The sequence below is a fragment of the Solenopsis invicta genome, chromosome 16 (assembly GCF_016802725.1).
Source record: "Solenopsis invicta isolate M01_SB chromosome 16, UNIL_Sinv_3.0, whole genome shotgun sequence".
Classification (NCBI taxonomy): Eukaryota; Metazoa; Arthropoda; class Insecta; order Hymenoptera; family Formicidae; genus Solenopsis; species Solenopsis invicta.
Genome location: NC_052679.1, coordinates 7,580,584 through 7,591,132, shown reverse-complemented (window position 1 = coordinate 7,591,132; position 10,549 = coordinate 7,580,584). Strand labels below are relative to the sequence as shown.

At 33.5% G+C, this 10,549-nt stretch overlaps 2 pseudogenes; one reads left to right on the top strand and one right to left on the bottom strand.

Moving 5' to 3' along the window:
* Window positions 1-4,424: 4,424 nt before the first annotated feature.
* LOC105202864 lies at window positions 4,425-8,098 on the bottom strand (annotated as a pseudogene).
* A 592-nt stretch (window positions 8,099-8,690) lies between these two features.
* LOC105202863 lies at window positions 8,691-10,318 on the top strand (annotated as a pseudogene).
* The last annotated feature ends 231 nt before the right edge of the window (window positions 10,319-10,549 follow it).

The window sequence follows — 10,549 nt, the reverse complement described above, 5'->3', positions numbered from 1 at the left end:
AGAGTACAAGTAGACGAAAAATTACAAGCACAGAAAAATTAAGGCCGATATAAGAGAGAAAGACGAGGACTTCATCATAATCGAGAACGAAACTACCTTTCTTAACGCGAGACTCTACCGTATCAGGCCCCGACGATCGTGCGCTCACGGCCGCGGCACGACTCGCGCACGTGCGCGAGGGCTTTGCGGCTTTCCGGGGAGCCGCCCGTCCACGTTTCCTCGGCGGAATCGACAACGCGGGATACGACCCGACAGTTTCTGGCGCTTGAGATCGCTTGCCCTTCTATAATCAAAAACGCGCTATCCTCGCCGAGCGGCGGGTAATTATGAAGGAGACGGTCCTTCTCACTGATTTTGATAAAATTTTACATATTTGTTCATTTTGAAACATACATTAAGAATCTGAAAGAAAAAATCGTCGCTCTCAAGCGGGTAAAAAGTTATGAAGTATTAAATAACGACGTTTGTGAGGTTAGGAAATCTGTCACACTGACGGCATAGAGAGACCGAATATATTTTTTAATTATTGCACCTGAAAGTAAATGCTTAAAAGGGGGAGGGGCTTCGCCCCTCCCCCCGCCCCCCCCCAAATCTAACCCAACCCAACCCGTGTCCCAGTTTTAATTCAAAAATTGTTTTGCGTGGAAGTTGAAAACCCCCCGCCACATGGGTTTTCAACTTCCACGCAAAACAATTTTTGAATTAAAACTGGGATACGGGTTGGGTTGGGTTAGATTTGGGGGGCGGGGGGAGGGGCGAAGCCCCTCCCCCTTTTAAGCATTTACTTTCAGGTGCGATAATTAATTTTGCTGTGTGACAGATTTCCTAACCTCACAAACGTCGTTATTTAATACTTTATAACTTTTTATCCCCTTGAGAGCGACGATTTTTTCTTTTAGATTCTTAATGTATGTTTCAAAATGAACAAATATGTAAAATTTTATTAAAATCGGTGAGAAGGACCGTCTCCTTCATAATTACCGAGCGGCGGATGCGCCACGCACGCACGCTACATCGATGGGCTTGCGACCACAGAACGCGAGCCTGCCGATCTGCTTGTGGCTTTCCACTTACCGAGAGAGGGTCACCTCGCCGACACCGCCTCGCTGCTCCTCGTCTTGTAGAAGATTGCCGGGAGAGAGATCGTCCGGATACTCGTTTGCCACACAACACTCGTACACAACAGCGAGAACTCGAAGGACTGTGGGAAGGATCGCGCTCGATGCGGAAATTGAGGGAACGATGGGCGCGTCCTACCCTACCCTACGTACAGTACCCATAGGTGTGCGCGTTATTCTGCCGCGTATGTGCGTAGCCAATTGACGTCTGTCGTTATCATGACGCGACGTCACGTCCGTATTATGACGGATCTCCGCGGGTATCGCACGGTCCCCGCCAGTGGCCGATATCTTGGTAGATTCCCGCACTACGTTCACGGAGCGAATTATTCTAGTTATCGATCTCGTCGATTTTCGTCCGTTTATCCAGCAGGCCAGCCGACATTCAATGGCCCTTGTCCTAGCCGTTCGTCCGCTCCAACCTGCCCGTACAATTTTTTTCCATTCGCGAGTCTTATACGGAGCGCTTGTTCGCCGTGTAAAGCTCTCGCTTCTCTCTTCGCCAGCGGTCTCGAACGCGTCGGCCCTGGACGACAGCTTCCCTTTTCCTTCGTGGCCACTAGCGTCCCTTGATGGCCTTGATGTAGCGGTTTGATGACGCACGTCGAGAGATCATATGAAATTAAAGCCGCGATGAAACAAAAAAAATCATCCCCGCAACGCAGTCCTGCCGAAAACTTTTTAAGAGGAGACAATAGTTTTGACGATAGAATCATATTTTAACTATGATGATAAAATAATTACAATAAGGTATATTTACATTTATTAATGCTTTTGTAACAATAATTATATTGCTTCCTAATAGTTGTTTTCTTTTTAGCTTTACTGTGAATTGAAAAATATAGGAATCCATCCATTGAGTATAATTTTAGTTAAAAGTGACAGCAAAGGTAATGGATTGTTATTTCAATATCCACATATGACAAACCATGTAAGAGATTCGAATCAATGTACAAAACGAAAGAATCCTTATTCATTGACCAATATGGAAGATTTATTGCAGATTCTTTTTTTTATCTAAACAATATGTAATATATATTCATGAAAAATTTTCATTTTCAAATAAAAAGAAAAGAATTTATAGTTTTCAAATCTAGTAGAATTTCTGTGTTAATAGAATTTAAATAAATAGTAAATTTAGTAATAATTTTCTTTATTGTTGTACTTCTCAGGAAAAACGAGACCAATTGTCACAGGCTTGAAAACCAGAATGAAACCAGGCCTCTTTAACGTAAATGCAATGAATTCAGATTTCATTTTAGAAAAGAATCTCTGATATTTTAGAAAGAAACAAATATAATAATCATTCTGTTCAAAATTATATTGTGTATGAAAAATATTAACATAGAAGTTAATAATTGATCATGCATACAGTTCTGTTATTTCCACGAATTATAAATGTGTATGTATAATATAATTGTTCTTTAGTGTTTGTCATAATTTTAATTCATACTCTCGGATAATCTTTTAATCTCTTCAGACATAAAATTTGTAATGTTCAATACACATTATTTTATGTAATCAAAATGACGCTTCTATAATTTATTTCATTTTTCTAATTTTTTACTTATCTTAATCAATGTCTTTCATTGTTCTAGCCATCTCGTGCAAAATCCAGACGGTTGTCAAAGTCAATAAGAAATACATCTGGCCTTCTGTCATAATTTAATAGAAGAGAAGACGGTAATATAGCACCCATTTTCATTTTACTCAATAACTTTGTTTATAATTAATATTTTCTATTAAAACTTGAACGATTACACTCGTCAGAGTGTTGTCGTCAGAGTGTTTGACAGATTCTAGACTCAAAGTAATGAAATATTTATTGTTTAGGACGTGATTTATAAAAATATCTAATGCACTGCATAATCGGTGGAAGAAAAAAGTGGTTGTAATATGACTATCCATAAAAATAATTAAAAAAAATTAATTTAGTTTAAAAGAAACTCAGTACCTTGTTACAAAATTATATATTTTTAATTTTCCATCCTATGTTCAGAAGCTTTAGAAATACCATTAGAAATTTCATTAAAAATATCATTTTATCCCTATTTAACATTAAACAACAAGCATAAAATGATGTCTCTAATGTTTCTAAACACCGCTGTTTGACAATCGATTTATCGAAGAAATATTTCGGTATAAAAATTTTGCTTAAAAAACCATATTAACAAAATCCCATGTTATTGTTTTAACTTTGTATAACTCGAAATGTATACGGCCGAATAAAAAGTAAAATAACAAAAAAACACTAATGTATGTACCTTCGTGTGATAATACACTCAAATTTAAGAATAATGATGAAGTGTATGTAATTAAAGGTTGAAAGTGTACCTTGACAAAGTTTAGTAGAAGTGCTCAAAAGTAAAAATTCTAACAATTGTCAGTCATTATGTATTGGCATATTAGCATCACTAAGAAACGGCGGGCTACTAAACGAATAACTCCACAAGCAATTGTTAGAATACGCCTCCTAATAACGGAAATAATATGGGTAGCCATATTGTCGACAGTAGCCATAATACCCTCTTCTCCTCTAAATTAATTTTTGTTATCCATTTTTATTATCGAAAAGTATAGTTGTTAACTGCAGGTTTAAGTCAACGTCATTAACATTAGCGCGTCTGTTTGTTTGCTTAATTGCATGAAATCATAAAAGAAAGCAATTTAAATTTAAAATTTTAAAATATACTGAAGTATTAAAAAAAATAATATGAACTTTAAATGGCACATAACGTTCTGTTTGCAATACATGGATCTTACAGTTCATCGAAAGTACAAGATTTGAGAGGCGATTAAACAATCAATTTAGGATCATGTTTTCTATTATTACTAATTTTTTTACAAAAACGAGTCACATAAAAATATATGTATGTATGTTATATTTATTGCTAATTGATTTTATTAAGAAATAATAATCGTAAAAACAATTTTTAGTTTATTTTGTTCAGAAAAAGATAGAATTTAAATTTAAAAATAAAATTCCAAAAATTTCTCTGAGCACCAATCAAATACTATGGTTTTTAGGAATAACAAATAAATTCCCTGAAAATTTCAGATTTTCTCGGTTTTCCCGATAATAAACACTTGATTATTATATATGATAAAAAAGTTGCACAAAATTCACTGATATTAACAACTCTTATTCTGATTTTTATTTTACAATCTTATGATTTTTTGAACTTATAAAAAAGATAAAAGAATGATATTATTATTATAATGCATTGAAGGTTAAATAAATAAAATATGCAAATACATACGTAATAGAGTTATATTTATGTAAAAAATTATTATTTGTTCATAAAATTTTCCTAACGTTGTATACATCTTATACATTTGGCATTCAATATAAAGTATACGATTTTATGCTGATTAATTTTTTACATCAAAATATATAAAAAAAAAAACTTTATTTCTCAACTAGGTAAACAGTTAAAATATAACCGCCGGTATCGCTTGTCGAGATATCGGGATGAGTCCTGTCAGGTAATACTTGATACGAACACAAAAAGTTTGTAAACAGTTTCATATTTATTACATTGCGTTTCTGCTTTAACTCCATATAAAAGTTTCTTGCAAGGGCTCCCGATGCGTATATGAAAGATAACAAACGGCCATGAAATTCCCAAGAAGGGAAGCAGCGCGTTTGCAATTTGTAAGGGATGCTCCTTCGCTACGATAGTCAAACCGCGAGCTTTCGAATCACTTAATAAATCGAACGCGTGTTCCGTTTCTAATAACCATCTTGGTTTTTTCGCAGGTGCCGTTTCCTTTTCGGGAATTTCATCAGATTCAAGCTTTCGTTTCAAAGTTTTGGTATCCTCCTCGGCGTCATTCAGCATCACTCGTGAGAAAAGAACCGTTTTCTCTCATTCCAGGTTCCGACTCCGAAGTTTCCATGGTCGTTTCATTATTCTTGGTTTCACCTTCAGAATCTTCCGTTGATTTTTCACAGGATTGGGTTTTAACTGTATTTAAAAAATTAAAGGTTAATTAATAAAGTTAAAAAGTTAAATTTCGTAATATTATATTTCTGATTCTACTTATGCTGCGTTTTAAATTCTGATAAATATGCAGAGCACAATTTGAGGAAATTTGTAAATGAATATAAATTCATCTAAGAAATGATTACTGAGCATTAAGATAGTGTTTTTGGTGTAGCCACTTTCTTAATTCAAAATTTTTTATAAACTTCCTAATTATAGATTCTTGTAATATTTGTTATTTCATATAAACCTCATTTACAAATAAAATATTATTCCAGGATCCATATTACAATTATTTATTATTATCTTTTATTATAAAGTAAAATTAATTTTAAAAAAGTTACATAATTATAATTTAATATAAATAGTGCCTTGTAAAATTAATTTTTAATTAGAAAATTTTCTGCGTGAATGTGTATATATGCCATATTTATTGCTAGTTGCTTTAAAAAGAAAAACATAATCGAAGAAACAATTTTGTTGGAAAAATAAAATATAAAGAGCTCAGTAAATTTGGCCCATTCCTTGGACCTCGAATTTCGAACTTTTCTTTATGCCAAATAGTACTATATAGTGGAACATTAATCCCAGGCAAGGAAACTCTCAGTAGAAAAGCATCTCGATCCGTGAAAGGCGATGTCACGTCTCACTTCAACTCCATCTATCTTGGGGAGTTTTCATACTAGACGAAAACTAAAGTCATATTTCAATCCGGGATAAAAATCCATAAGAAACAATGTTTCACTTCGTTTTATATATATATATATATATATATTAGATAGATTTTTAGGTAGATAAAAATAGATTTTTTTTAACGCCACGGTGAGGTAAAACCGATCATTTTTGACACTTTTCTAAGAAATCTGACGTGATAGAGCAATTTGCTTACCAGATTTGTGTTCAGCGCGCAAAAATACATGGGAAATGCTAACTCTTATTTAAACAACAGAAAAGAAGTCTAAAAACGCCTTGTGTTATGAGAAACCATCACTTTCAACCCTTTATATTCTCGGAACCGCGCTTATGTTTATCTTAAAATTTCTCTGGGATTAATGTTCCATTATATAATACTATTTGACACAAAGAAAAGTTTGAAATTTGTGGTCCAAGAAATGGGCCAAAAAATAGGTCTTTTTACTGATGCTCTTGAAAGTAAAAATCTGTTATTTTCAAGAACAAAAAATTAATTCCTTGAATATTTTTCCGATTTTTTGCGATAGTAAATATAAACATTCTGTAAATTAATTTTATAAATCATTAACTTTAACTTAATTTGCTTTTAAAAAAATATTAACTTACCAAACCCTGGTTTTTCGATATCCTGTGGTTCTTCTACATTAATATCAATAGTCCTTTTAGATGTGGAAATATTGTCTATTATATTCGATTCGCTCTGATAACATAATTTCCAGAAACTACGGATATTCACCACGATATGTCGGTCTCTTAAATCCTACGGAAAATTTATGGCGTCAATGAACATGTTTTGGGATATATTGTCAGGATGCAGGTTGATCAGGCGGACACTGATATTCGTGCCGAGAAATGTAACTCGGCACGAATAACTATTTGACCAATCGTGTTCGAATTTTACATGCTTATTTTTCAACTATCTGGTCTCAACATATACCTATCCAATCATTAATATTTTGCTTTAAATAATAATTATTAACAATTATTTAAAATGATTTTTCTGTTTATGTAGCCGTTTTCGCAATTTTATGAATTTTATTAATGATGTAGATATATGTTGTGCGTTTTTACATAAACTAACGAAATTTCCTTGAAATTTCTGTTTTACATTAATTTTGTGACCTCGGCGTTTTCCGGCGCAAATTCAAGGAGTCAACTTCAAGCAGCTGCTGTGCTGCTTTGAAGTGCCTGCCTTGAAATTTTTCAACATCAAAAACATTTTTTAATTAATTTAAATAGTGAACATTACTGTATATTTTGTCTACATTCAATCAATTTTGCCAAATTTAAAAAAAAATCGAGAAGAAACGGTGTTTACAGTAGGTTCCTCCCTTAAATTTTACTTATAATATGTAATATATTTTTGCAAAAAATTAGATATACTTCTCTAAATTTAATATTAGTATATCCTCTAAATCAAATTTATACAATATAATACATCATCGAATATAACCATCGTGACTCATTATAACGAAATAGACACCCTCCCTATTTAAGGGTGTATGCGTCATATTTCAAAGCAGTACCAAAAATATAAAAATTTCATGAAAATTACTAACATTTGCTAAAGTATCTAAAAATTTAACTAGATACATATCTAAAAATTATTTTATTGGATAAAATAAAAACAATTATGAAAGACGTTCTCAAGCATTATATTTAAACATTATGTTACATAAAAATAATTATGTAAAATGCTTAAACTGATTGCAAGAACCACGTTAAAATATTTCTCCAATTATTTTGATATCTAACAAAATTATTTTCGGATCTGTATCTGGCTACATCATAGGTATTTCAACAAAACCTGAAATCTTTCCATATAGATTATTAATATTTTGTCAATGAAATTTTGTGTGAAATACAAAAAAATTTTGTATTACATTAATTAAGAATGGTCTATTTCCTCAGACGTAAAATTTACTTGTTAAAATACCAACACTGTATTTCATTCAACAGCGATACTATTCTAGAATTAATGTTGCCTCTTCCGATTCATCAAATTGGATAACCAGGCGAGCACTCAAATAAATAACATAATAAAACAAAAAAAGAAAAGAATTCAAGCTCTGTCGAATGTCGTGCACAGTGATTTACTTAAAAATTTTTATCAATTGTTGCGTCAAGTGGAAATACTATATGTACTCACAGGGATTCTGCTGCACCTGCCGGTAGACGCGGAGCGCCGCAATTTTCTGCTCCACGTAGTCTCTGTCGCAGGCGATTATGAGAAAATCCTCGGTACTGTCCAGACGCATCGGACCTCAAGCTCGCCAATGATGTACAGTTTATACGGGACATCGCCTGGCTCTAAAATTATTCCAATTGCTGTTTTTTTTCTTTTATCGTCTTAAAGCTAATAAATAATTATAAGACACATTGAAAAGACTTAAACTTTTAGACGCAAATTCAAATCGAGAAAAAAAACTTTGCACAGTCAACTGTAATTTTATATTTAGCAATAACTCATAACTACATTAATTGCATCTTTGGGAATCCTTTCAGAGTCATGTGTGATCAACAATTCTGCAGGTGTGTGCAAACATATAGATTATTGTCCACAAGTTTATTAGGAACTGTTAGCCGATAAAATGCTCAATTAGACTTGCGAATCTTTCAACTAGATAATATGTTGTCCAATATCAAATCCTGTGGTCACCGAACCAACACCAGCGCCACAACCAGAACTTATTAAAATTAAACGAACAAATATATGGCGGCCAATGATATTGGGAACATCGGAAATTGTAGAAAAAAATAAATAGGAATTCCTTTCTAAACTATTCTCTAATAAGAGATAAGAATCGCTAGAATATTTTCAATACTTATCGAAACTAAGTTTATTGAATCTAAATTAGCCCACATCTCATCTTAGAATTCTTTACATAAGAACATGTCTTATAATACGCATAAACATCTGTTGTTTTTTTATTACAAGAATGATCTCGTGGTTATCATCATCACGGTAGCACAGATGAGTAAGGTGGGTTTAGATCGGAAAAAGCTGAAACATATATAGCAGACGTATTAAACGAGATTTATCTTCCATCGCGATGAGTCTGCGAAATTAGACGACAAGACCGCGTGACCAAGGTTGATCAAGGATGAATACCAATCGTCTTATCGTTATTACTGTTGGTGTTGGTGTCGGTGTCGATCCTGTCGGCGACGTATGGACAGAATGTTGGAGATGAGTATTAGTTCTCCTTGCTAAAAAACGCAAATTCTTATTTTACAATCCCCTTCTTCTTTCTGAATGTTTCAAGTAATCTAACTTAAAAAAATGACAATTTTTTAATTTAATATAAATGCTTTTTAAAATTAACTTTTAATTATGTCAAGATTAAATTAGTTAATTCTTATTCATATAATTTTTAATGAGATAATAATTGTTGATTTGATACTATTATAATTATAGTTAATAATGTCAAGTTAAAATTAATAATTTCTTTTCTCTTCATAATAATGCTGACGATAAAGCACCTGTAAAATACACAAAAACATAAAATAAGCTGAAATAGCTGAATAAGATACAGCTTAATTGATCTGACTTATCAGGAGTTTCTCTTACCGGAAGAATACAGTTACACGAACATTACCAGCGTGTCTGTCACAGACTACGTTTCAGCGAACCTCCATTACTCCAGTTTTCCAGAAGCAAATGATCTCGAGAAGATGGTAGTTCAGAATATCAAAACCAAGCTAATCTTTGATGTCTTCTTCACATTGAGTCACATGAAACTACTGAAGCTTTCGAACATTGGCTATACCAACGATCGCGAGCTATACATTCACAAATACAATAGCTATCGACATGGTCACAATTGAGAACGCGCTCATCAAGAACTTTGACGAAGAGTTCACCTCCATCAACGTGATACATTTTATTATGACGAACGTTACGATCGAACGGATGGACTGACTGAACGTCTTTGAGAGAAGCACGAGAATGTTGCGCTTTAAAAATAGCGAGTTGCGTAATACAATAGCAAGGAAAGGTTGAACTTCGCTAACTTTCTGAACATCGAGATCATCGGCTACAAGTTTGAGATGCAGAAACCGGGAACAATGTCCATCCAAGGCGACGTCGCCATCGTGAGAAACAGCATCTTCTCGAACGTGAGCATGAGCCTAGTCACTACGACCGTTATTTTAATAAAAGGCATTTGCGCGGATGGCAAGAGTACCCTGAGATTTAGTTCGAAACGGATTGATAGCACCGACACTAAACTGCCGAACGAGATAGCTTACCCGGGAAGCGACCAACATATGGAGGAACGAAATCCCTCACGATTCGAAATAACACGGTCTACAAGGCCGGTGACTGCAAATGCTTCAAAAGCAGCGGACAGACTCCTTGTCGAGCGACAATTCCAATATACATCTTATTGACAGGGTCCATTATTATGCGCTACATCTTATGTCATGCTGCAACACTAACAAAAATAGTTTTATAATTTGAGTTTAATTAGATAATATCGGCTTTTAAAAAATCAATCTTGCACTTTGGCTCAATATACAGTAAAGCCTCCCATATCCAAAGTTCCATTATCCGAATTCTTTAACATCCGAACGTTCTACTATCCGAATATTATAACATATTGTGAAATTAATTTTGTTTTCTTTGCGTAAAGAATTTAAGTTTTTTTGAATATATGAAGTCCTTTTTGTTAAAAATGCAAAGTTTCTGTTTGAATAAATAAAATTTAATAAAAATGTGTATAAAAATGTGTTTATTCTATTATTCGAAAA